The 24,609-nt window shown below is 35.9% G+C and overlaps 1 protein-coding gene across 2 annotated transcripts in view; it reads left to right on the top strand.

Annotated features, from left to right (window-relative positions):
- Window positions 1-346: 346 nt before the first annotated feature.
- The window catches only part of adcy7 (adenylate cyclase 7), a 64,602-nt gene continuing 40,339 nt past the window's right edge, over window positions 347-24,609 (top strand). For both annotated transcript variants that reach the window (XM_023332129.1, XM_023332128.1), the window contains exon 1: window positions 347-450. The gene's annotated coding sequence lies outside the window, so the exon portion shown is untranslated. The remainder of the gene's footprint in view (window positions 451-24,609) is intronic.

Genomic DNA, 24,609 nt, shown 5'->3' with positions numbered 1-24,609 from the left:
CTCAGTGGATAAGCAGATTTTATTTACGGCATTTTAAAATTAGTACATTTTAATTTTAGTATTGGGGTAAATTAAGTTTTACTCCTGTTTTGACATCATGACTACCTAATTTTTTTTAGACCAGAGTGAAAACTACAAAATTATTTTTCACTGATTAAACTCCACTTAAGAAGAAAAAAGATTTTTAATCAAAGCACAGTTTTAATCAGTGAAACCTGTCCTTGAGGGGGACAAATACCGCCACTGGCCGTGGTAAATGGCGCACTCGGGCACGCGCGTGGGTGTCAGTGACAGTGATGGAGTGGAGGAGGAGCGAGCTTGCGGTGATGAGCGAGCGCGCGCAGTGCCTGATGAGGAGGAGCACGGGGACCATAACATTACGCGCTCAGTCTGTATCTCCAGTAGACAGTAATGTAGATTTATCCCCCCGGACGCTGTTGAGCCACGCAGGTAAGACCCTGAACTCGAAGTAAATAAATGAAGAATTATTATTTCTCCACGTGAGACCTCGTATGATGAATGCTTTTTGTCCCACCGCTGAGAGACAGTTTGAGTCTTAGTTCCTCACTGCTGACAGGACGTTGCGGTTTGGATATAAAGATTTGACTGTTTTAGAAATGAACATGTTTTGCTTTTCTTTGGGTTTCACAACATGCTTTTGCAGTTTGACTAAGCCAGAAGTTCAACCGGTGTTTGAAAACACAAGCGTGCCAACGAGATTGTCGCTCTCAATGAACTTGGACATGAGTTGCGGGTTAAAAATGTGGAAACGTGTGTTTGATGACACGCGGTGTCTGAATACAGTATCAGGAACCTTTATCAGTGTTTCCCCCATTTTATCTAGCTTTTATCTCTTCTCCGGTCAAAGAACAGTATTCTCATGACTGTTGAGCAAAGCAGACGTGAAAGTATGCGCCTTCTCTCACTAATTGTGAGGTGTTTCCGTACCAAACGAGCATCTTTCTTCTGGGATGGACTTGATATAAACAAAGCAGCGAAATCTTAACGTCTTCATGTCGTTATCTTCTGTTTTCTTTTGTGATAGGGACCTTAAGTACCTTCTGGAGCGAAAGTTACAAAAATATTTTCGGCGTAAGACAGCGGTTCTTTTCCTCGTTGCAAATATGCAGAACTGCTACTGACGTGTGAGAGGCTGGTTTACAATGATTTCTTCATTTTCCTTTGCATCTCTGATAAAATTCCTGATGAAAAAGTTTGAAATGTCACCTCTGTGCGTTTCAATCAATTAAAATTTCATCGATGTTAATTTTTATTAGGAATTTAATTCAAACAACTAAATTCATATAGCTGTATTTAGTATAGTATTACATCATATAGATGTAACACAAAGCGTTATCGATTTCAAGGTGTTTTCATTGACTATAGCCTACAGATTGTTTCTTACACATTTGGAAGATTAAATTTGGCAGACTAATTGACCTTTTTTACCTGCATGAATTACTGCATTAACTGAATAAATTAACCCATGACTCTGGGAAACACTTTCCTTCCACTGAACTTTCCTTTTATATTTGCATATATAAAAGGACTGCATAGTGACGACTATACAGTCTTCCCCTAAGTCGTGTAAGTTATTATGGGCATGACATAACATTTCTATTTTAAAAAGTTATTATGTCTAACAGTCTTATGTAATATTAAAATTATCTGAGAAATTTGATTTCGGTGTAAACCATAATCATAAAAGCCACAAAGCATAATTTTAGAAGAAACTGTCTCATCAGAGGGCTGTATCCAAGCATTTTGAGTGAAAGGAAAAAGTGTGGTTAAAAAAAAGGCATTAATACCTGATTTTATGAACCTGCATGTGCTAGATGGGCCAGCAGCCATGTTTGCAAAGTCTCAAACTGTAGTTGTCGAGGGCCAGAGCCCTGCAAATTTTAGATGTCTCCCTTGTCCTACACACTTGAATTAAATGGCAAAACAGCCTCACTGGCATTGACACACAAGCTTACATGGCTCTGCTAATGAGCTAGTATTGGAGCCAGGTGTTGAAACAAAGAAACACCTACTGTATATCAGGGGTGTCAAACTCCAGTCCTCAAGGGTCACTGTCCTGCAGTTTTTAGATGTGCCACAGGTACAAAACACTGGAATGAAATGGCTTAATTACCTCCTTCTTGTGTAGATAAGTTCTCCAGAGTCTTGCTAATGACCTAATTATTCTATTCAGGTGTGGTGCAGCAGAGGCACATCAAAAAGTTGCAGGGCAGTGGCCCTCTGGGACTGGAGTTTGACATCTGTGATCTAGAAGTTGCAGGACACCAGCCCTTAACGACTGGAGTTAGCTTACCTCATTGAGCAGGAATCTTCAGCTGCCACGTTTTGGATGTATCCCTGCTCCAACACACCTGATTCAAAGCAATGGTTAATGAATAGGCCTTTGCAAAACCTGCTGACATGGCAAGGATGTAATTCAGCTTTTTGATTCAGGCATGTTGGAGCAGGGATGCATCCAAAGTTGCAGGACGGTAGCACGCAAGAACTGGATTTACCAACTCCTTTCATATTGAATCAATTGTCAAGAGGAGGATTAATAATGTAGACAAGCTAAGGGACATTATCAACTTAGTTTATTTATATATCAGCGATTCACAACAAATGACATCTCAAACCACTTTATAAAACTACCAGATGAAATTTATTAACAAAAATAGTCATTTTAATCCAATCCTTTCGAAAGATTCAAATTTATTTACATATATTTTAGTTTGAACCTGGTTATAGAACAATGCATTTTGGTTTTTAATATCAGTAAAAAAGCTTGGCATTTAAGGAAACCAGGTAACTGCATAGGTAGAAATCCTTCCTGCTAAACATTAAAGTAACAAACAATTCATAGTGTGAAAGATTTGATTGTAATCTTTTTTTACAATAAAGCACTTTCTCTGGAAGTGTTCCTCTCCTGGCTAAAACAGCTGGTTGATTTGCTGTCTATTATTCCTGTCATTATGTCACAGTAGGTGCTAGGCTGCAGTTTTATTGCCAGCTTGAAGGTAAATTCATTAAACGCTTATTTGAACTTAAGAACCTGTTTCCTAAATGGATGGCACTGCTGTGTCAGTTTGGAATTAACCTAACAGGCAAAAGGCAACAAACAGGAAGTATTATTTTGCTTGTGTCACAATCTAGCAACAGACTTTATGTAACCATTAACTGCAGAACCTGTAAAGATAAGGTATGTATTACATTCAGGTTAGTTTGTAGTCTTTATTTCCTATTCTTCTAATCATTTTATTGCTTGTAGAAGAGAAGTGATCCTACATAGATTTTCTTTGTTAAATGTACATTGTTTTAGCATCTTCTTGACTTCTGTAAGATAGGATTGTGAGACAGGTACAATAGGTTTACCATTTATTTTTGCAACATCTCCTTTGAAATTTTTTTTATATAAAGAAGACATTCTTAAAGTATGTTGGTTGAACTGTGCGAAAGCTGTTACTGAGTCATAAAAAGGTGTGAAAGAGAGTTCATAAAAGCTTTGGGATCGATAAAGTGTCAGGAAGTCTTGGTGCAACTTCTCCATGTAATTTGAAGAAGTCAGTTCAGGTTTTGTCAAGGCTAACACTTCACTTCAGGGTGTTTTTGTGAGTCTGAGAAACCAATATTTGATATTTTCACGAGCTTGTTTTGAGGTTATTATGCTTCTTAAACACTGAATGAGAGCTACACAGCAGTATATGGTCCCTCAAATCCAGTAAAAAGCAACTGTGTTATATTATTCTTTGGACCTAAAAATGAAAAATGTGCTGAACATATAGAGAGAAATTTTTTTCTTATGGAGCACAGTAGCACAGTTAAACCCAAGTAACTTTAAAAGTTATTCTGTTGATTAGTGTCATTAAATTACTAATATAAAAATATTACAGCACTCTCCACACAAATGTGCTGTGCACAAATATGTGCACATATCTTGCACAGATATGTGCTACAGGCTTATAATAAATTAAAATTGACAATATTAATAAAAATCTTTCCCCATATCTCCACACTGCAAAAGCATAAACCAGGTATTTCTGGTCTAGTTTTAGTGCTAATATCTTAGTAAACTTGAAGTAAGACAAAACTAACTTACAAGTAACTTATTTTAGTAAGATGTACTTGCTAGTTTAAGTAAATAATTTCTTATTTTTGATGAAAAAGTACTTTTTCCATTTTGAGATTATATAACTTATAACAAGACATTTTCTCATGTTCTAAGTTAATTTAACTGCCAATGGAACTTTTTCATCAATATTAAGGAATTATTAATATTGTTTTAAGTTTGTTTACTTAAAACAAGCCTCTATATCTTGCTAAAAAGATATAGCAAGATATATTTTTGTCTTACTTCAAGTGTACTAAGATATTTACACTAGAAACTAGACCAAAAATCCTTGATAAGATTTTGTGCTTCTGCAGTGCAACCCTTAATTTGAGTTCATTTATTTGGAAAATTTGAGAAACGGTTTATTTTGATAAAACCAGCTTTGCCACAATTGTTACAACTGTTTTAAAAATGCAACTGAAGTCTTTTCCTATGATTAATAATGTCCTTTTTTTTATCAGATTATCAGGCAACTTCTGTTCAGCCATTTACGAATTACTGGTATGAAAGGTTTAACCCACACCACACCCCGTCTTCTTTGTTTCTAAAATGTTCCATCTTCCTGTTCATATAGTTTAGAGTCATTCAAATGAGAAAGCAAGGAATTTGCCAGGTTAACCGGAGTTTTCTCTAGTTGTTTGAAGCATTGACTAATTTAGTGCTGCCTCTCCCCTCTTGATTCAGCAGTCTGAAAAGGAGTCTCCTATACTTTTCCCTCACTTTACAAGATAAGAAATTTGAAAATATTTTTGGTCACCAAACATATGGACACACATGTTCTTATTAAAGCAGTTAACTACAGTTGGAAAATTGCCATCTCAGTATCTGTAAAGCAGCAGCCTAGTTACCTGAGCAAATAGTCTGATTAAAAAAAACCAACTAAGCATTACTAAATATATCAAGTTGACAATTAATAATGTTTTCTTCAAGTGCTTATTGTAGGTGTTTGCTCATAACTATGTATTGAAATCAATTAATAAATGCTAAGATGTCACATTGTTTTAGTAGCAGTAGGAGGATTAGTTGCTTCTCTGTTTAAGTAAAGTAAAACTGTGGTACTTTTACTCAAAACTGTCATACCACAGGAGCCTCATAACGGCCCATACCTTTGTATGCTTGGTGGTCTGTGACCTCCTCTTCCTGGGGTATAAATAGGACGTGACACAGAGGTCCATTTCTCTCAGCCAGACTTCAAAGTGGGAAAAAAAAATAAAAAGAGAACATGCCATTCAAGTAAAGCAGATCTGGGATCTTTACAGGTCAGGGTTTATAAAGCATCTGTCCCACCGTCACATATTGTTGAACTGGGTGCTTTGATCAGATCAGATGAGGTCTCAGCTTTTAATTGCTCCATTTGGGTTTGGTGAAAAAGCACAAAGTGTTCACTGTTAAGAACAGTGGATGACCCATGATGCTATGGGCTGGTTTCACTTCCAAATATTCTGGAAAGGTTTTTAGAGGAATGGTTAAAGATAGTTCCCTGTCTATGTTTGCTGCCAACTTGTGATGTGTTACAGAGGAAGGATAAGAAGAGTGATTTCTTTATACGGAATCATTTCCCTTCTTGATAAATGCAGTTAAAAGGGGCCCAATTTTTTTAGAATTTTTTACTTAAGCTACTGCAAATCATTTTAAAGGGGCTATTATGCAAAATGGACTTTTTTAGCTTTATATTTTGTTATACTGTTATTGCCTCATCATAAACAAACCTGGTGTGATGCTTTGATTCTAGCGCTTTTGCTAGTCCAGGGGGCCCCAAAAGGTTTCAGACTACATTCAGTCATTCACCACTTCACACACATTCACACACTGTAAAGTCTTTCAATGCCAAAGGTCATGTAGTGGAAAAGCTGTAATCTAAGTTATCATACATATGTGGAATTCACCATAGCCGTATGATTACGGTGCAGTAACGATTCTCAGTTTGACACAAAGGAAACCCTGTTGTGATTATGCATGCTATTTGATTAATTTTACAGTTTGCTGAATTTAGACAGGGACCATCTGTTCAGAGCTGAGCAGTGTACAAAGTAACACAAAGAAAAAGAAAGCCCAGAAACAGGTCGGTACTGTTCAGAGTTACGCCACTGCCTACAGCTCAGCGTTGTTTTGTGACAAGTCTCTTAATAACCAGTGGTCAGGTTGTTTTGTTTTTCTCCATCTCCATTAGACCACATTAGATGACCAAGTAGGAGAAAGGCCACACTCAACAGTGAATGTTGGCACTGACTGTAAACATGAGGACTTATTTTTGAATGTTAAGCCACAAATGTTCACACTACTTCCTGATTTTGCTGCCATTCTCTTTCAACCTGTAAAGCTAATTTCAACAAGAAAATATGTTGTATGTAAACTCTGAAAAACCTAAACGTGCAACTACTCATGCATTAAGAACATGATGAACACAAGCTTGACTTGTGCTTGATGACTGTGACCTCAACAGGAAATATGGGGAACCTCCACCGGAAATGCAAATGCGACTTTTTGCAGGTTCTTTAGAACTAGGCCTGACACTATCCGTCAAGCTGAGGCGTACATGCTCTCTTTCTCCTTGCAATACTTGTGCCTCTTGGTGTTTGCTTAATCAGTACTTATGTTCCCAAAGCGACCCACATACGCAGAAGAACAAAATTTGAATGCATAGATACAGCCAGGAGTGGTCTGATTGTGATGTGATGCACTACGGTGACACAGACTTCTTTCATAAGATCATAATCATAGTTTTCAGCCATTGTTTACAACCTAATTTACCGCATCTTAACAGACCTTAACAAACCTTTGAGGCATTCAGATGGCTTTTTCTGGTGCAGAATTATGATGGAAATCTCACATCAATGACATAAAAGCTGTAGACCAGGTGTCTCAAACTCCAGTCCTCGAGGGCCGCAGTCCTGCAACTTTTAGATGTGCCTCTGCTGCACCACATCTTAATACAATAATTAGGTCATTAGCAAGGCTCGGAGAACTGATCTACACAAGGAGGAGGTCATTAAGCCATTTCATTCCAGTGTTTTGTACCTGTGGCACATCTAAAAACTGTAGGACTTCGACCCTCGAGGACATTGCTGTAGACAATGCAACAGTCCCGTTCAGACTGTAGACGCTTTGAAAACAGTTAATTATTATTGTATCCGAATTAGTACCACATGGCAGTGGCACAGATCTGATCTCTTTCTTTTGTGTGTGTGTGGGGGTGAAAATATCAGAATTGGGTCAATTAGGCTACTGTAAAAAAGCCACATGTAGGTCACATATAGGCAAAAAAGCAGATTATGTCACATTGGCCTGCTATGAGAACATAGCCTTTTAATTTTCAGATGGTGGATTGATCAGAGCTAGGTGAGAAGCTCAAAGCTTCTCCACAACTTCATGCCTGAACTTTAAGATGTTTCTTGGTCTTCATGATGATGATTGTTTTAATAAACCTTTGAGGCATTCATAGAACTGCTGAATTTCTATTGAAATTAAGGTACATTCAGGTGGTCACACTGGATTTTAATGAAGAGCATTAGAGAAAATTAGGATAAATAACTACATATTTGTGGACTCTTTTCGGTTGTTTATGGAAAATCATGCATTATATTTTTATCTTCCTATGACATATGTGCTACTTTGTGTTGGTCTATCCATACACTGTAAACTGAGAAAACATTGAAAAGTTCAAGGCGAAGAAATATTTTGAAAAAGTCCTCATATATATTTTATATAATCGTTTGGCATCATTATGCTTTCTGCATGCTTTTAGCCCTTCGCATGACTGACGATTTCTCTTTTCCAATCTCCTGGTTTTGTTAATAATTATTTATATTCATTCCCTCTTCTCCCCTACAGGGATGAAATGAGAAGGGCTCCTCTTAGTGAATTAGGTGCTAATCTCTCAATGCACCAGGGACTAATTGACCTCATTAGCTTTGAGTCTACTGCCTCTAGGAAGAGATGTACTCTTTAGCACAACCTTTGGGATACATGCTACAGATGCTTGTTATTAAGAGTCTTATTAAAGCAATTTAAGTTGCTAAAAATTTTGATTTCAATCAAATTATTTTTGCACAGTTAAATATTGCCTAAAATAACAAACTGCCTCCTTTTAGCTACAATCATTCTTCTCAAAATTAGTTCTGACACTGAGTTATGGATGTAAACACAGCTTCAAAACCAGCAATGATTGAATTATTGGTCAGAGAAAGTCGTTGTTACACAAAGCTCCCTGGATTGTTTTCCCTCCGCTGAGTATGTTTGATGTATTTAAAAGGAGCCCAACCTCACCTCAGATCTGAGGCCATCGAACGTCGAGAGCACATGACCTTCTCTTTGGGTGATGCCTCTCTTCATCTTTCACTCCCAGGACCTCCTTCACTCTGTATTGTGAAGTGAAATTGTAGAACGCCGTCCTGCTGTAGAAAAATAACAGAAATGAGGAGGGTGCCACTGCGACTGACTGTCTAAGCTCTCTCAAGGTTCAAAGGTGTTTGTGTTTGGCGTCATCAAATCGGCAGGAGACTTGGCTCCTCTGGTAAAACTATCCACTGGAATCTGTGAGTAAGCATTTTAATGCTCCTCTGGGCTTAAAGCATTTTAACTATTATGTGGGAAAAGGCCTACAGACAAAGTAATTATGAAAAAATATAAGTAAAATAGTAAATAAAAACATTTTATAAACAAACAGCTAGATAAATAAATAATAGTGGTTACAGTTATTTTAATACCTTATGTCATGAGATAGAATTGTATATGTCAAAATGTTTCTATATATTTAAATATTTATTGAATCATATTATGGATCCTGTGCTGCAGTGCACCATAAAAAAAGGGTTTCCTTAAAAACACCAAAGCATGTGATTGGTTAACCTGGACAGGTAAGTCATAATGACTAAAGTTATGGTAGCTCTGCCCACTGACTCATTTAGGTAAATTCATATGTTTCATTAATTACATAAATAAACACTGAAAAAGTCAACATTTTTCATTATTTATTTATTTAACAAATTGTCTGCATTTGTCTTGAATTGTGATTAAGATAAGATGCATTTAAGTAATTTGTTATAGCTTATAAGTGAAAGTCTGTTTTTGTATGAAAGATGATAAGATTTATGCATTTACCGTTTTTAAAATTTTTGTTTCAAGAACTTTCACTGGCTTTTCAGAAAGTATGTATTGTGATATGTATGATAGTATTGTGTTTGACCTTACTTTGGGACACATCTATCTTTTTTGACATTGTTTTTTTCTAGATAAGAGCCTTTCTCTTTTTTTTTGCTCAAACAAGCATCAACATTTTCTACTTGGACTATGTGTTTCTACGTTAACACCTTGTGCACTTTTAATGATAGCTTTATAATTTTGGCTGAGGTTCCAGGAGGAGCCATGGTAGGACACTATAATTAATGACCAGCAGCTGGTGCATGGCCAGAATATTCTGTGTAGATCTTGTGCTCAAGGATGCCTCCTATGTGAGCGCAAGTATGCAGGCATAAATAGAACCCTATTAGTGATTGTTTGGTCATGTTGCAAACAAAAAGTGACTGAATGCTTTATTAATAGGTAAACAGTAAAAGTAATCAAAAGTATCCATTAGACTTTAAAATTTTGTCACATTACTATAAACTTTATTTGTTTAAATTTGATTTTTTTGTGATCAAGAGAAAGCAATGCATGATTGTCATGTGAAAGAAAAGGAAGCATGATTTAATTTTTTTTTTTTTACAAGTAAAAATCTGAAAGGCGAAACATTTGTATGTAACCCCTTTTTGAAAGGGGGCCAACTAATTTAAACTAATTTACTCACCAACTAATTTTCTTTTGTCTTGATTAAAAATAATATTTTTAAGTAATCTATGTAAGATTACGTAAGAAAACAATGCATTTTTACCTAGTCTAGGTTATAATCTAACAAACTGTGTGAAACCCCTTTTAGTATTTTCCTCCCACTTAATTTAAATGCATTTACACTTTGTGGCAATGATGAGACAATAGTCATGTATTTTACTCAAAAGTTCAATGGATACTTAGACAAAATAAGACAAAGATTTGTCATCAGTTTCTACTAAAACCTATCTATTGATTTAAAACTTGACTCATAAAGGGTGTGTTTGCTTCAGTAGAATAGTGGGAAAAACAAGTAGCATGAAGTGAAGTTTCCACTGATTAATATTCTGGTTTGTTTTTGTGTGCAGCAACCCTCCACATACTTTACACATAATGTGTTGTGTACTTAGATGCCGTTATTAGACTTTTAATTGCAGTGTTGTGGAAAAATGTTGGCAGCTTGTGCTGGACAGAAATTATTTTTCCAACTTAGAAAAAGGAGGAAAACTGATGGAAACTCAGAAAAAGATGCTGCAGCTGTAAACCGATGTATGTTTGTTCTTTGTTTTTTACAAGCCATAGTTCTTCAGCTTTCATTTTCTTGTTATATTACGCTGTGGACTGGCAATAATTTACTGTCATCTCGATCATTATTCAGTCTTAGATGCTCTTTTTTTAAGACTGGAAAAGGATGCAGTCTAACTTTAGCCATTTGAAGAGCTGCAGCACAACATGGGTTGCTTTGGAGTGCCATTAGAGGATTAGAGGAATACCTCTTCACCCTGTTGGAGAAAATTTTCCATTTCCTGGGCAACTTTCCCACCCACAGCCCCTCAAAATGATCTACCTTTAGCATTGTGTGATTAAAATAAATGTTGATACAATTACAGTTTGAAGTAGAACAAATTATTTATACTTGAAGGATTCAAAATTATTAATTGAAAGTGCTTAATATCCCTTGAATGTAATGGCATTACATAGCATGTTGCTGATAGAAAGCTTTGAGTCAAACAGATTTGTGTGAAGTGACCTTTTGTGTCAAACTTCTTGATCAGAAGCCATGCCGAAACACCCTGCAGCCAGTGTGAGCCGATGCTTTCTTCCTGTGAATGTTTGAGAGCGGATGGTGCAACTGTGTGGGTGTCTTGCTCTCTCTTTCTCCCCATTTCATATCCAGAGTATTGTGCTTGCTATCATTCAAGGACATTATGTAACGCTTGTGAGAGCACCCCATCTGGAGAAGTGCCATTGAATTGAAGAGTTTGCAGAAATCACTGCAGAAATGAAAAACTTACCTGTGAAAGACATTAGTAACTAAGGACACTGTACTGGCAAAAGAGGAATTTGCTGTACATCTGCTCGATAGCTTTAAAGCACAAATAATCTCTGTAGCATTTTAGGGGATTTGGAGTTCATGTTTAAAGATGTAATGCACATCCCACTTTATGTAGGTGCATTTGTAATTATTTAATTCCAGGCTATACAGATGTAAAGGTAGGTGTTTTAAACTCACTCAGTTGAGCTGAAGTCTGTTGATGCAGTTTTGTTGTTGTGGATATGCATTCAGTGTTCTACAAACATGCAGGATTTGCATGCCAGAGTTAGCCTTGTAGACATGTCAGTGGCTCAATAAGCTGCTCATTGTGCTAAGCTGGTTAATGAGTTATTAGCTACCACTGGCTCTCGCATTAGTGGTGGATTTAGTAGAAAAGGCATGGATCTGGGCATGAAGTCAGTTTGAATCTGGATTACAATAGGGAGCCACTAAAAATGCAACTACTGACCAACTGAGAGCCCTGGGCAAGCCTCTCCTTCTGCTGTCCCTTACACAACCAAACACTCACCTACTCCTCCAAGAAAGCTTTTGGAGATAAAAATGCTTGTTATTGTACATTGGAGGGATTTTAAAAATATTTTTGAGAAAACTAAGAATCCTGTTTTTTCACTGTTTTCATTTTCTTTGTCTTAAAACATTTTTACTGCAAAAATCGGTATAAATATTTGTATTTTTTTTATTAATATAAATCGAACATATTTATTTATTTCAGCATTTCTACACATATTGTACTTTTCACTAGGAGATTTTTTTAGAATAGAATTTGAACCAGGTGACGCTATACCAATGCCACTTAAGAAGCTGGAAATATTTACAAAAAAAATCTTAAATGTAAAATACGGTATATATGCAGCTGTGAAAAAAAATGAAGAGACCACTGCATTGGACCCCATTGAAAACTTCCTGGTTATTCCATCAAATATTGATTTCTGAACTCTTCCTGAGTTAAAACATTAGTATTGCTGTTTCTCGATGAATATGAACTTGTTTTCTTTGCATTATTTAAGGTCTGAAAGCACTGTGTCTTTTTTATGATTTTGACCATTTCTCATTTTCTGCAATCAAATACTAAATTTCTACTTTGAATTTCAGAAACATGTTGTCAGTAAATCATGGAATAAAAGAACAATATTACTTTTACTAAAACATATACCTATAAAATGTAAAATCAGAGAAAATGATCATTTTAAGTGGTCTCTAGAGCTACGTAGTTTTGTGTCCTGAGTTTGTTCTTTGCTTTTTTTTGAGTCTGCTTACTCCAGTTAACAATTAATTGATTACTAAATTAGCTGACGGTTATTTCAATAACTGATTCATCTCGATTAATTACTTTAACCTTCTGAGGTTTATCATGGAGGCCATTTAAATCTTTTGTTGCTTACCCTTACATTGGCCTCTCAGGTATTTTGATTAGGACGTCTATCTATAGCTTAATACATAGAGGGTGTGTTTTTATTTGTTATTTTCCAGCTTATAGAGGGATTATACTAACAACTGCTTCATATTGTTGTGTTGGAAATATTTGCTTTTATTGGTTGTGAAGTTATTGTCTCCCATTTTCCTCCAACTTGAAGGTTCGTCTCAACTACTTGCATTGATGTGGTTCTTCTTTCCATGTACTCGCTGTGAAAATGATCTTTTAAAACAGTTTTTTCAATAAGTGTAGCTTGTGTCTATGATTTCCAAAAGCCACAGGACTAGTCTGATTGTTGAAGAACAGCTCTGCTCTCGAGTCTGAAAGATGCAGCTTATAGTGTATCATTGGTTGATGGAGTATCAGGGCCCAGATAATCTTCTAAATATGGCGTCAGTTTCAAGGCCAAGCTGATAAACGCGCTGTGGTTCTCAGGGGAGTCAGTGTGCAACTACAGTGCTTAGAAAAGTATTCATACCTCATTTTCACATTTTGCTAGTCCTGTTGCTACCTGAAACTTCATTGTATTTTATCTAGGATTTTATTTGATACATCAGCACAAAGTAGCAATAAATATCTGAACAATACAGTGTGTATTTTTATTCAAACCCTTTTCTCCGATACGCCTATAAAGAAAATCCAGTGCAAACGAATGACTTCAAAACTACTTAATTTGTGATTTGTGAAAGCTTGTTGGAGAACGATTTATAAATATAAAGGGTCACAGCAGAGAGGTCAAAGATAACATTGTTGGAAGGTTTGAAGCAGAGTTGGGTTATGAAACAACAACTTACAGAGCACTGTTTGGTGACCCAGAAAATGAGTGTAGAAAGGAACTCTGGTCCGAGATGACCAGAGTTCAGATGAGATGAAATTTGAAGTTTATGGCTAACAGGTAAAGAAAGCCCTATGAGTTGAATAGACTTTCAACTCATGGTGTTGAAAGTCTATGAGAAAGTTATAGGCTTTCTGATAGAAAGTCTATGACTTCATAGTGAAAGTCTGTAAAGAAAGTCTATAGTGATTCATAGTGAAACACGGTGGTGGCAGGATTGTGCTCTGGAGATTCTGTTCTCCAGCAGAGACAGTAATGCTGGTAAAACTTGATGGGAAGATGCGGTCCCACTCAATCTGACTGAGCTTGAACTACTCTTCAAAGAAGGATGAGCAAAAAGACTACTTTTTGAAGAAAAGAAAACTTCTTCACTTGTATTCCCAAGTGAAGTAGTTTTCAGACTTTTTAGATGACCTCGTCTTTAACTCAACTAATTTTAGAGGCCTCACCTTGAACAAAACACAAACGAAAAGGCTGAAGTACATTTAATTAAAGAAGTGACAAAAAGCGACAAACAATACAGTTCTTGAGTTTTCTATTCTTCCGAAAATTTCATTTGATCATTTCTTCTTTCTGAGTTTTACATTTTAAAATAAAGAGGCGATCATGTAGAAATTATTCTTTTACAAAACAGCCAAAAAAAACTGGTCTTATTTAAAAAGTCAGATAAATGTTTAAGTACAATAAACTCCTCCCATGCTGCTCAGCATTTGACAGCAGCTGTCAAGCCATATAGGAGGGCCAGGAGCCAGGGAACTTTGAAAGGTACCTGAGGTTGCAACACTGGACACCTGCTCTGGTTCCACTTGCAATAATTAAAAATATACCTTAAAAATAAATATCTGGAAGGTTTCTCTCACTTTTTTGATGCAAATATTACTAATTTTTATTATGCAAAATTACTTAAATTTGTTAGTACTTCTACATATGTAATAAATCCACATAATAAGGAAATAAAACCCAGTTAATATCTCCCCCTTAAATTAAAAATTCTCCATAATGAAAGTTAATCTAATCTTCCTGGAAGGATCAGGTGTCTGCCATTCAAACCTCACTCACACAGATCATTTATGAAAGTGTTTCGCAGATCTCTGCTGTCAGCAGCTGGGACGCTGATGTTCAGTGGGGAATCTCAAAGCTGTGGGCTCAGGTGTCTCATAGCCTGAAAAGACTGCTACTCCAGTGATGAGGCTAGCTCATGTACCCTGTTTGTCTTTTGAGTGTTGTAAAAAAAAAAAAGATCATTTGTGTAATGCATTTACCATTCTATTTGTCTCATGATGTTCTTTTTACATATTGTACTCAAATATAATCTGTAGAATAGAACTATATTGTACGATATAAAAACAGATTGTTCTCATTTACTTCTGTGCTTCGTTGACTGTTTATCCTGTCAGCTTAAAATCAGAGGTATTGTGTTTTCTTGCAGCATCCGTCTCTGACTAATTGTGCACTGGCTGCAGGTTCCTTTTTTGTGAAGCTGTCCTTGCAGAGTTGTTAGAGAAATGAGTCACAGTTACTAAGGAAGTGAAATGCTGTGCGGTCAAGTGCATGTTGCAGGGTATATTCTGCCTTTGCTTGAGAACCCTGAAAACCAGGCTGCTGTTTTGACATCTCAGATCTGTGAAAAAGTATTTAGACTTGCAAATTATGATGGAAGGAAAAAAGCAAGACCTGAATGTTAAAAAAAAACAAGCTCATCTTTTGGCAAACTGGTACTTGAACACACAACACAATTTTGTTAAAGTTCTCACCTTACAGGATTTAAATCAACATTACACCCCAACAACTGACCTTGTTTTTGCTTTATGTGGCAAACATGCCTGTCTGTAATAGCAAGTGAACTGAAAAAGCACCTGTCTGTTCCTGTTTTATGTTGTGAGAAATTGCATGAATGTGAACGTATTTGGAATAAAGGGCTGCGAGGTTGTCTTGTTGTATTCCCACAACTCTGTAAACATGTTTGGCATGTAGAGATGCATGGGCATTAAATCGAACAGGATTAATATTATGGGATGTCAGAAAACAGACTGCCAGTAAGTTAACTGAACTTTGGTTAGTGATGGAAAATTTGCTCTTACTCGAAACTAGTTTCAGATGCAATTCAAGTACTGATAAGAAGTTCCTGTGTTGGTTTCTTTTTGTAACAGATGGTGGTGATTCACTCGCGGCAACTGTTTTAGGTACATCTATTTGGTTGCTTGTTGACACTAAAAGCAGATTAGCTAATCACCTGGCATCAACTCGGTGCATTTAAACCTCTAGACACGATGAAAACGCCACGGTTCGGTTTGGGTTTTGTAGTGTAGTTTTATTTTTTCTGAACTTTGTGTCTAATTCAGTGAGATTACTTTTTAGAAGGGGTTTTCTAGTTGTTCTTAGTTATTATTAGTGAAATATTGTTTAGTTTCAGTGTATCTTTTTGTTATAGTAGTAGTTTTAAATTTTTTCATACTTTGGTTCATTTTTAGGTGAAGAATTCAAAAAAGTCAATGTATTGTGATAATGTGTACATAGAATGGGCTTACCATTTAAATTTTTTTATTAAAATCTTGTTGAACAATTGACTAGCGATATCTCAACTTTTGCTGTTGCCATTTTGCAGACTGCCGTAAGTTTTGGCGGAAAGATTATGGACTGCTATAATTTGCAGACAACTGATATAAACTGCTTGTGTGAGGAAAAAAATAAATTTCACATCCATTCAAAATGTTAACAAATAGATTCATAAGCACAAAAATAAAGGCCATTATATCTCTAATTTCAGTATGTTTTAGAACGTTTTTATAAATGCATGATTTAGTTCCAGGTTGTTAGTTATAGTTTTCCCCCATTAATTACCATTTTTATTTATTTCAGTTATCAAAAATATTTTCTCAATTTCAGTTTTTGTTATTTTGTTCATTTTAGATAACCTGGAAAGACAACTGGCTGAAGTTCAAACATCAAGCATGAGCTTCAAGTCTGGGGAGAAAAAAAGGGCTTCAAAGTAATTTTAAATATGACATGATTGTTGATACCAGATGGGCTGGATGGATGTTTCAACATCTCTCCATTAATAGAGAAATAGAGACAATATCCAGTGAGTGACAGTTCTGTGGATGACAGTGCCTTGTTCATGTCAGAGGTCAGAAGAGAGTACGCAGTCTGGTTTTTAGATGATAGAAAGTAGCAGTAACTTAAATATCCACTTACTACAACAAAGGTATACAGGTTATCATCTATGGTATTGCAGGAAGTCAACCAGCAAATAGGCTACAGTTGCAGTCGGCAATTCTAGACGCCTCATCAGTCATGAGACAGAACTGAATGAGAACACATTGCCTGATCCAATGAGACTAAGCTGCAACATTCAGATGGTAGGGACAGAAGTAGGTGTGAAGAACATGAAGGTATTGATCCATCCTGACTTTTATTAACAGTTCAGGCTGCTGCTGCTGGTGGTGTAATAGTGTAATGGTTGTTTTCTTGGCACTCTGGGGCTTTTATTCCCAGCTGAACATAATGCCAACACTTTAACCTACATGAGTTTTGTTGTTGATGTTTGGTTATTACCATGTCTTTGTTACAATAGTATACTCATCTTCTGGTGGCTTCTTCCAGCGGCATAACACACTTGGCCACAAAGCTCGAATAATCTCACTGGATTCTTCAACATGAACATTGTAGCATGGTTGTGTAGCCACTGAATCTGCAGTGACAGTGTGATGCTGTTACTCCTTCAAATACTTTGTAGACAAAGAATGTGTCAGAAGAAAAAAACAGATGGCTTAAGACATATCAGAATAAACACATATTAGATCTTGAAATAAACCTTAAATATCATCCAAAATATATATATGTCAGCATTGGGAATACAAAAACCGGTGTGACTGGTAGAACAGAAACCATTTCACAATTCTTTGTGTCATAAATTCATAAATTAACTTATTGCTCTTAGTGGTTTTCAAATATTTCTACAAAGGAAAATGTCAGAAGTGTGACATGCACAAGTAAATGCAGTGCAACTAGAAACCTTGAGAAGTCACATAATTAGTAAATCTAATTATGAGGGCTGAGACTTTAACAAGTTAGTTTCAATTATTTAATTGAGTAGATTTTAACACATTCACAATTTTAATGCGTTTAATCTAATTTTTTGATTAAAATGCTATTCATTAATTATATACTCTACAATTAACTTGGGTAAGGGTTTTAATAAAGTCGCACCACTACTAAGTATAAATCCAGCTGTTCTGTGAGCTCCACAAATTTAGCTCTGAGTGCTAAGAAGAAAGACATTGTTGAGAGGAAACCATTAAATCTTCCAGTTTTCACCATATCAGTAATGTGTCAAACTTGTGAAAACAGGTACTATGGTGTTGTGAGACCAAAATGAAACTTTCTGAACTTTAGGCAACACCATATAAGCAGCAGAAAAACACTACTCCCATGATGGAACATGGTGGTGGAAGCATCATGCAATGGGATTGTTCTTCTTCATAAGGGGCAGTGAAAATCATCAGTGTTAAATGGAAGGTGGATGAAGCAGACTGTTAAAGAGGGGGTAAAAGACAGAATGGTTTAGATTAAATCAAATTTATATATAACAATGGCCTAGACGAAGTCCATACCTAAATTTGGGACAAGTTTATGGTGTGCTTCTAGATGTGAAAAGCTGGTGGAGATACTTTTTAAAAGACTTGCAGCTGTAATTACGTCAAAAGGAAATTGAACAAAGTATTAAGTCAATGGGGCTGAACACAGATACACCCTTTAAAATTCAGAACTGTGCATTCTTTTCCCTTCACTTCATAATTATGTGCTATCAAAATTTCTGGATGTAAGGCAATGAGATGTGAAAACATTTAAGGGTAACAAATAATTTTATAAGACCCTTGTTGGCATTGCCTAAACTCCAAGAATTTCACGTTTTGGTTTTCTGTTTTAAACACTGATGTACATCAGTTGAATTAAATATGTGTACAGCACTGTCAGACTGTGACTCATTTATGGGAAGGGCAGCAGTGAAACTCAAGTCTTTTCAAGTCATTTTCTTTGTGTGAGCCTGCGGACAGATGCTCAGTAGGAGTAACCCTGCTTTCACACAGCTTTGCCAAAAACCTCTCCTTCCCACTCAGCCACAGAAATCCCGGAAAAGGTACTGGTGTGTAAAAATATTCCCGTGTTGCTTCTCAACGGCGACGCTTTCATTCACATTCCTTGGCCCACAGCGGCAAAACACAGGGGATGGCTTTTTCAAAACGTGCAACTTTCGCCATCCCTCACACAAAGCTTCCTTTGAGATCCAATAACTGGCATGACCAACATAAAGACCATCACTGAGTGCGTTTCAGAAGCTTAGTCGAACACAAATTGTATGCCAAGAGCATGAAACAAAGTGTGGGCTTACAAATTTTAAAAGGGCTGTTAAAGACACTCAGGGGAAAACCAGAATGCTATTAGTTGTATCCTCAGCTACCATTCAGTGTAGTCATCCGTGGCTCTCAGAAGACATTTGAGGTAATGAGATCCCTATGTGCTCGCCCTGCGTCACTCCGACCGTCCGACCTCTCTGCTGCTGCAGGATTTTAAATTGAAGGCTTGGACTGTGGCGTGCCATGCAACGCTAAGAATATGCAGTCAGCATTTTTTTCCCCCCATTGTGCACATGGATTATTTTTCTTTGCAGAGCTATTTATCTAACAAATCTTTCAGCGAGCAGTTATAAGCATTTCACAAAGGTGACTGGTTTTCAGTGCATCAAAATGTTTATTGACAATATTCTAATCTAGTGCCACTGAACTGGAAAAGTCATATCCTATAAGTTTATATCCGTGACATGAACTGACATGTGTTTTGTTTTGGAATAAATTTTATTTAGTTTCCCCGATGACTCGTTTAAGATTACTCCTCAGGGCTTGGTGGGGTTTGGTTTTTGTTTGTTGTTATTAAAGACAGGAAAGAAAAGCTTAAAACAAATAAAATGCATCAATGAAGCACTGCTAATCAGTTTATTACTTTTCCACCAAAATTTTACTGTCATAGTCTGTTTCATTCAGCAAGATCCACTCCCCCTCAGCGCAGATGTTTTAAGAAAGAATGAATAATTCTTGGCTTCTCACCCACAAGCTTTACATGAATTATGTAAGCCTTTTCTAGTGGTTACAAGGATTCACCTCTCCTTCAACTGCAGGATTAAATCAAAAATCCTGTTTTCTAGCAATGAAAGCATCTCCAAAAGGTTCTGCAAATAAAATTAAACTCCATGAAGAAAAAAACTGAAACACGATCAGTAAGTAAACTACCATGTCACCACCATATGTTAGTGGAAACAGCTTGTTCAGGTTGATGTGCAGTATTGGTTTTACTCTGCATCTTTATAGCCAGAGAGCAAAACCTTCTATGTGTGCAATTTACTGAATTGGCAGGGCTGACTTTTGAAGAGGAAATCAAGTAAGTCTGCTCAAATAGAGTGATCAGTCAGGTTGGGAACACGTTGAAACATGCTTTCTCTTTAGCCATCAGATATATCAGGATACATGGTGAAAACATTCAAGTGTTTGTTGTTTCTTCTCGTGGATTTTATTAAGAGACATTCTTTTGAATTTCTGTCAATATTTGTTTTATTTTCAGATTTGTTGGTTATGCAACTAATAGGATGTTAGAAGAATCTAAAATTATTTTGCGTTTTGTGCAAATGTCTCACAAAAATTACACATGTACCCATGTTGTAGACATTGTAGTGTCTACAACATTGGAAAGACGTCTCTTTAGAGAGATCTTGCTCAGCTGAGGCTTTTGAAGTTGTGGTATTTTGTGTCCTGGGTGCAGACGCAATGGGTAATATTTCTTGCACTATTTCTTATTGGTATTTACAAGAAATTCCATTAGAGTAAGTTAACATTTGTTGCATGACTAAATGTGTAAGTTAAACAGTTATTAATACTTTTGCATTGCACTTTACGATTTCATGCCTGTTATTGTCTGTTATTTGACAATATGTGTAACTGGGTTTTATTTGAATGTTATAACAAATGGGAAGTTTGACAAATTTGGTTTAATTCTTCAAATGTATATAGTGTAGTCAAAAAGTTATTTTTCCTTTATTGCTACATAATTTATATTACTCTCAACAGTTGGTGGTTACCATAGCAACCAGTAACAGTCAGCTTATCCACTTTTTCTGTTGCTGTCTGTAAATGTGGTATGTATTAGGGTCAGCCCTGTGTTTTCTTCACAAGTATTATATTTTAACATGTTTTAGACAAATTTAATTATATATAAGATTTTATGTCTAATTTTGTCGTGTTTTGTATGTGTTTGCATTTGTTATCATATTCAGTGTTGTGCATTTCAGCTGTGTTGAATTTTACAACTGTTAACTGGTCTATCAATGTCTTTCTCTGTAGCTAGTTTAGGTTTATTTAATGCATTTTATTTCATGTATAGAAACAGAAGCTGCAGGGCTGATGTAAACCACTGACTTGAGATTCTCTCTTCTTAGGTATGTTTTAATTTTTAGTAATGTTTCAGTTACCAGTTGTGTGATAGTGATATATATTTTTAGTACAGGAAATAGAATACACACATATATTTAACAGTATTTCAATTTATGTTAAAGATAAGGTTAGTAATGTGGTCTTTCTTCTTTTGTTTGTTTCTTTATTTCTTTCTTTTGATTGCAAAACTATGTAGTTGTAATGTACTGTGCAAATTTAACTTTTCTTAGAATTAGCTTCAGTTTTTAAAGTAATTTCATGCACATTAACAACATGCTATTTTTGACAGGAGTCAACCAATGCAATGCACACTATGAACTATGAAAATATTTAACTTTAGATATAAAAGTAGATTGTGGGTAACACGCACCAGATGGCCCTGTCAACAGCCTGAATTTGATAGTCATCTGGAAAATTACCATCGTCACACTGACCTTAAGCTGTCATCCATTTCTTTTGAAGCAGTGCAGCATGATATCTGCATTAGGTTCTTTGTAGCTGCGTAAACATTCCCATTGCTGTACTGGTTTCAGATGTTGAGGTTTTCTGAGTGGGATAGTGGTAGTGAGCTGGCTGGACTGCTGAGGAATAATTATGGTGGTGGTGAAAAAGGCGCCTTTTTGCTCCAGTGTTATGGGAAAGAGTGTGGTACGTTTTGAAACCTGAATCAGGGATGTGGCTGGTGACATCAGCTGGAAACAATGATCCCTGTTGCTGGAACAGATTGTGTCTATTCTTCATTTCAATGGGGTGTGCATTATTATAATGCCCAGGGCTACATGAAATTAGAAAATCTTGTGCTGGTGGTAATATTGCAATACATGCCTATTTTCCTCTTTCCTTTTTCTCATTGGTGCTTCCTTAAGCACTTTGGGAAAGATCTAGTGTGAGCATCTTCTGACTGTCCGACTGACTAAATATTGCCTTATGTAAAATTCAACTTTATATTCACAATATTTTGTCCAGCGTTAATTAGTCTTTAACCTCCAAGTGAAATCTTTCGCAGTCAATTGTCTTCTAAAGTCACTGAATTAACTAAAGAATCCACCTGTGTGTAATTTAATTTTCTTGTTTTCTATAAATCTCAAATATATATATGTTTTTAGAGAATATTAGTAAAGAAACATCATTAGGACCATGGAACACCACAAATGTCAGGGATAAAGTTCTGGAGATGTTTACATCAGAGTTAAGTTACAAAGCTATATTATTTTAGCATCTCATAGAGCTCTGTTCAACACATGATAAAACCCAAGACGTACTAAGACATGCCTGTCTTCTTAAAACGACAGAGAAGTATCCAAGAGGCCTAAGGTGTTTCTTCAGTGAACACTTACACGGCTCCTTGTGTCTCATTTTTGTTACATTTGATTTATACTGCAGCTGCACCTGGGGGTTAGAAGAGGCAGTGAGGGTGCAACAATGCATTCTGCTAGTGCTGCACCTGAAAAGTTTGATGCATTCTGTCTAGTAACCTAAATTCCCTTAACTCTTACCCTACCTGTGTTATCACCCTAATCTGCTAGCGTGGCGCTGTGCTGATATATTCTCTCCCTTTTTTAACTAATCTGTCTTGACTCACATATGTTATTGCACAATGACACACATATGGATCTTTTGAGTGAGATAACCAAAGAATTCAAACTTTGTTTCACCTTTTTTTCTTATTTTTTTTACATAAACTGATGTTTGAAAGCCTTTCACACATAACTCTGACAGGCATCTCACAAAGCTCTGTGTGAACTGAAAGCCCTTCATCCTGAAAGGCTTTCAAATTGCTAATTATGATATTCACTTACAGCTAATGAAAACACATTTCAACGTAGAATGCATTAAAAAATTATACAAAAGTATGAGATTAATGAAAAGTGTGTTATTTTCAACATGTACTTTTAATCTGACAAATGAGCCTCATCGAAACACATTCAGATTTTTTTTAAAAGTATGGCTGTATGTTTTATGGTAGTATGCTAATCACAGTAAAGTTATTCTGGGTTTATTATTAAAATTGTATGGTTTATTCTAAATTAAGCTGAAATATTTATGTTATTGTAATAATATCCTAATTTTGAATTATATTGAGACAACTGACATTCTTATAATAACCATTTATATACAGTAATTTATTGGAATTTGCATTCGCATTTATACCAGTTTATTACCTTTTGAGCCTTGTGACAGTCACACTGAGTGTTTTCCTGATTATGACTTGGGTGACATTTTCCTTTGAGGGAATGCAGGTGTTTTTAAATCCAAATGGCATATGAGAAGGAAATGGCTCAGACTAATTTAATCAGGGCTATTTCACTATTGGATTTGTCCCTTGGCTGATATGTCTAGATTTAAATTCTATATATTTTTAAACCAATAAATTCCTATTTTTACCTGCTGTTTGTGTCAAGCAGAAAAACAGATGGCTACACTTGCAGCAGTTTCAGCCGTTGCTTGATTTATATATAAGTGCATGTGAAACATTTGACTAATAACAGACAGCTTCCAAGTACTGTTTTCTCTTTTGCGCTTCCTGTATTTATTATAAGCAGAGGCATTTAAAGCTTAAATCATTGCTGGAATAGCATCCTGGTAATATTGTTAGGTGCAAGTCACTCCTTCTGGTGAATGCGGTTAATTTAATACCAGTAGCCAGTACTGGGAGAAATGAGGAGACATGGCTAGGGGCAGGGTATGATAATCTAATCCACAAGTGTGCATTGCTGTACATAGATCAGTCTTCTATTTATAGAAAGGATTTTTTATATTGCTGCAGGATTACAGGAGTCCGTAAAATACTAACCTGATCTGACCTGGATATTTGTTCTGCAAACTGATTAAAAATAATGAAATATTATATCCAGCTAAATATTCAAGTCACATAAGTGACTATTTTTGTGAATATTTTGTGAAGTGAATATTTTTATTCAAGGTAAAAATAATTAAATGTAATCATTGCTTGGTACTAAGCTGCTGTAACCGTCTTTCCTGTCTCGTCTTATAAGTTGGTGCATGTAAAATTTCACTTTATATGGATGTAAACATGAGAAACGCATTTTGTGGATATTTAAGTCCCACCACATCCACGAAGCCTGTGTAACGCTTTTGATGTATTCCTCATACATAATGACGATTTTATAAAGAGTGTAAAATCTTGACTGTTCCCCTACATCAGGACACAGATGTGTTACTTTAGTTGGGATTTAAGCATCTTGTTTTATTCTCCTTTTTTACCATTTTTTTCTAATCTGGAGATAAAAGTTGAACATCTTTGTTGACACTTGTTGCAGAGCATGTCATGTAAAATCTGTCATCTTGATGGCTCAAAGCAAATTTCAATACCAGATGTTAGCGGTTGTTGTTGCGCTTGTGTGACTATATCTGAATTATCCAGGATGTGTGTTAATAACAGAGCGTATGAGTCACTGCAAGTGGTCAACTAATAAGAAAAACAAATCTAACACCATCAGATCAAGCATTCAGCATCAAGAGGCGTGTGAGCCTTCAACAAAATGGTTTCTTATATTTATTTGGATTTTATGGTGAATTAAATAACTGTATTTAATTGGGATGTGATTGACATTATTTCACTACAACCTATTTCTTCTTAAAATGATATTTAGCATATAAACCAAAAAT

Source organism: Xiphophorus maculatus, chromosome 4 (genome assembly GCF_002775205.1).
Source record: "Xiphophorus maculatus strain JP 163 A chromosome 4, X_maculatus-5.0-male, whole genome shotgun sequence".
Lineage (NCBI taxonomy): Eukaryota > Metazoa > Chordata > Actinopteri > Cyprinodontiformes > Poeciliidae > Xiphophorus > Xiphophorus maculatus.
The sequence above is the reverse complement of the archived record's forward strand: the minus strand, read 5'-3'. Positions and strand labels throughout refer to the sequence as shown.